Source organism: Rhinoderma darwinii, chromosome 4, assembly GCF_050947455.1.
Source record: "Rhinoderma darwinii isolate aRhiDar2 chromosome 4, aRhiDar2.hap1, whole genome shotgun sequence".
Lineage (NCBI taxonomy): Eukaryota > Metazoa > Chordata > Amphibia > Anura > Rhinodermatidae > Rhinoderma > Rhinoderma darwinii.
In genome coordinates this window covers 125,989,312-125,993,675 of record NC_134690.1, presented here as the reverse complement: position 1 = coordinate 125,993,675, position 4,364 = coordinate 125,989,312, and positions in this window count along the sequence as shown.

Genomic DNA, 4,364 nt, shown 5'->3' with positions numbered 1-4,364 from the left:
ACTACTATGCTTCCATACATCAGCAGGAGAACTAGCAGGAACAGCCGACTTACTGACCAAATCAGCTAATAATTGTAAAATATCAAACATTACATTAGAATTGAGGGGAGGGGGGATGGGGTGGGACAGATAAGGGGTAGCTGGCATCTCACCACTCTGTTCCACCTGTCCTGGGTCGGGCACCGCTCCTGCTACATCCTGCTGCGTGCCTGTAAATCCTGGGGAAATTTAATGACAGGAAAGTTGACTCCTGGAACCTCTTCTTCTCCTTGATACTGGCGGGGGTGGAGAATAAGCCACCCTAGTCTTCCGGCTCCTCTTCCTCGGTTGCAGCTCTGAAGAAAAGTCCTGCGCCGCCTCTAAAACCAGTGAGGCCGGCGCTTCAGCTGTGTCCTCCACACAATCCTTGGAGCAGGAGGGGATAGCCGACCAACATGCTGTCTCCCGTTCTCTGACTAACCTTCTGGCCGGCGGGTTAGCCAATGGCGCCGGCACTTGCGGCGCACTTCCAGCACTGTGCGCCACCTTCCTTGATGACGCGGTCGGCCGCCTTCTCTCAAGCTCCGGCACCTGGAGCGAACTTCCCGAACTGCGCTCCACCCTCAGCGATGACTCTGTTGCAGACTTACTCCTCCTGGCTGCAGCTGATGACGGCACCTCGAGCGAAGACCCAGCAGGAGACACTGCTTCCTCTATGTCGTCTTCCAGCACAGTAAGTTCGCTTCTTCCCGCGTCCTCACTCGACGGCGCTGCTGCTAGGCATTGCCTCAGCCAGTCTTCTCCTCCTCCTTCCGACTCCGCTCTTCTGATCAGCTCCATCAGCAGGACATCCATGGCGACGGTCCAATCTTCAAAACTGGCTGCTTGACCACGATGAACTGCTCCTTTTATGTCCAATTTTCCCGCCTTTAGGATTTTATCAATGACCAATCAGCTGGCCTTCAACAAATCTGCCTGGAGATAGAATCTGCCAGAACCTGCTCATGCAATTGCACAGCTGACCTAGGTCCAATCAGCTGGGACCAACTCAAAACTGCCCAGAGACAAACATCTGGAAACCGGCTCGTGCCACCAGCACAGCTTACCCGGGGGACACCAGAATGGTAAGTACCATTCTAATATAAAAATAATAATGGAGAAAAGAGGGAAAGGGGGGAGAGAAAAAACATACCAAGCAAAAAACACATTTTATTAACAACTTATGGGGGCCGTGCGACCATGTGTCCCCCAGGCAATAGCCTGGGGGGCCCCTGGCATAAGCGGGTGAAATAGTTTTTTTATTGTTACACTTTACATGCCAACATGGGGCCCAGGATTGGCAGATATGAGGTAGTATGGTATAATGGCTTTGCCACTTAAAAATGAAGTAAACATAGGGGCAGATTTACTACTGTGTTAGCGCGTCAAAAACGGCTCTGCATTTTGGTGCATTTAATATTACACTAATCTAAGAACAGGTGATTTCACCAAACTTGACAATTTTAAGTGTGTCTGGAAAAGGTGGAACGGCTTGGTGGGGAAGGAGGCATGGCATATAAAAACTAGGCTAACCAAGAGTTGGTTTAAGGAAAATAAAAAGGTTTGCGCATGTCTACCAAGATGCGCCAAATTTAATATAGAGCGTGCACCACTGTGATAAATTTGGCACATGTTCAGAGGGCCTGAGCTAAGTTCATGCGGTCTATATCTCACACAGCTTATTAAGGCCCTGTTCACACAGAGTTTTTTGACGCGGAAACCGCGCCAAAAAACAACTCAAACTGCCCGAAAATGCCTCCCATTGATTTCAATGGGAGTTGGACGAGTTTTTTTTACCATGAGTAAAAAAAAAAAAAAACACGTCGCGGTAAAAAGCGTCATGACCCATCTTGAGGCGGTTTCCGCCTCCAAAACCCCATTTCAATCAGTCAGAAAGAGGAAAAAAAAAACCTCGACGAGTGTTTTGACGAGTTTTTGTCAGACTACTGTGCAAAAAACTTCTGGAGCAGTTTTTGCAGGAGGAATCTTCCTCCTGCAAAAAACTCTGTGTGAACACAGCCTATATCTGCCCCCTAGTTTTTCTCTGAATGTCCAAGTTTCTGTAGCAGCCTGCATACGATGGGTGATGCGAACATGACGGGCTGGTGTATGGAGGCTTACAATGAAAAGTGAAAATTGATTTAATCTTTCTTATTTCAAATCCGCATGTATGGAACTATAGTACCAACACAGGCCAGACAACTTTGTCACGGTAGTGGCCATCCATGAATTACACAGCTCCAGACCACCAGAATAGGAGCTGCTCCTCTGGTACCTAAACCCACCGCGAGGAGGTCATGAGGAGGTTGGATTGCTTCTACACAAACAAAAACACTTCTTTTTGTAGATATGGGAATTTGACCTGGCCACAGAAAACGTCCAGAAAATTAGATAAAGTGAGTTTGCCTTTAAAAAAGCAAAAAAAAAAAAAAAAAGCTAAAGAACACAGAATAAACGTAGAAGTTACACCCGTCTTGCGGCCTCACTAGCAGGACACACTTGTTAAACAAAGTAACATTTTGCATGGACATTTTTCCTCGGTTAGGTCATTTATAAGAAATCAGTATTCCAAAAGGAATTCAGACCAGAGGCTCGCCAACATGAAATAAACATGAGACAAGGCTGCGAGCCACAACTACACACGACGCGAATATCGTACCCTCAAGACGAAGAGCTGCACATCTCTGGTGCAGAAGCCACAAATACAACATGGCCTGAAATAACACAATGACGTGCTAAATACGGATATAGCTGAGGGTATGACTGCCTCTCTGTAACCTGCACCACACGTCCAATTATTTAGAGAAATCAATGAGGTCTCCGACCTTATAGATCTGTTAACCCCTTAGTGACCAGCCTAATTTAAACCTTAATGACAAAGCAATTTTTTTACGTTTTTCCATCGTCGCATTCCAAGTGCTATAACTTTTTTATTTTTGCGTCGACATAGCTTTATAAAGGTCTTCTTTTTTGCAGGACAAGTTGTATTTTTTAATAGCACCATTTTGGGGTACATATTATTTATTGATTAACTTTTATTAACTTTTTGTTGGGGGGGGGGGGAAATAGAAAAAAACCTGACATTTTGCGACAATTTTTTGCGTCCCAAATAGACGTAGTTTACCGTGCGGTATAAATAACACAATAACTTTGTTCAGCGGGTTGTTACGATTGCAACGATACCAAATTTGTATAGACTTTGTATGTTTTACTACTTTTACACAGTAAAAACGCTTTTTTTTCCCAAAATTGTGTTTTTGTGTCTCCATATTTGAAGAGCAATAACTTTTTATTTTTCCGGCGATGCAGTTGTATGAGGGCTTTTTTTTTGCGGGACGACTTGTAATTTTTATTGGTACCATTTTGGACTAGATGCGACTTTTTGATCACTTTTTAATCACCTTTTTTTAAGTCAGGATTCACAGAAAACAGCAATTTTTCCATTTTTTTAATATTATTTTTTTACGGCGTTCACCGTGCGGGTTAAATAATGTAATCACTTTATAGTCGGGGTCGTTACGGATGCGGCGATATCAAATAGGTGTAACTTTTTTACTTTATTTTGTTTTTTTAATAGTAAAGCATTTTGTAAGGGGGGAAAAAGTAGGCTTTTCATTTTTTTTCACTTTTGTTTTTATTAACTTTATTAAACTTTTTTTTTTTACATTTTTACTAGTCCCACTAGGGGACTTTAATATGCGATTCTCCGATTGCTTTTATAATACACTGCAATACTTCTGTATTGCAGTGTATTACTGCCTGTCTTTACAACGGACCGGCATTTGCTAGGACATGCCTCTGGCATGACCTAGCAGGCATTCACTACAGGCAGACCTGGGGGGCTTTATTAGGCCCCCGGCTGCCATCGGAGACACAGACACTCGGTGATCTTATCACCGGGTGTCAGTGGGATGAGAGGGAGCTCCCTCCCTCTCTCCAAAACCACTCAGATGCGGCGCTCGCTACTGAGTGCCGCATCTGAAGGGTTAAACGGGCGAGATCGATACTAATATCGATCTCACATGTTCGAGCAGGGATGCCCCCAGCCCTCAGCTACCTCTGGTAGACTGCGCTATTGATTCCGTCGGAAAACCTGCCGGAATGGTGATGAACGGAAACCATTACCGATATTTCCGTCACCACTGATATAAATGGTGACTGAAACGGAAGCTGTGGTTTCACTTTCCATTGCGGGGTCAACCCACCCGACGGAACCCCGTAACGGAAAGCGAACGGTGATGTGAACAGGCCCTTACATGGCTTTTGCATACTACTGGTCAAACTGCACTTCAACCCGACAGGATGCCAATAACCCCCACCCCCCTCTTACAAATCAAAGCGACATA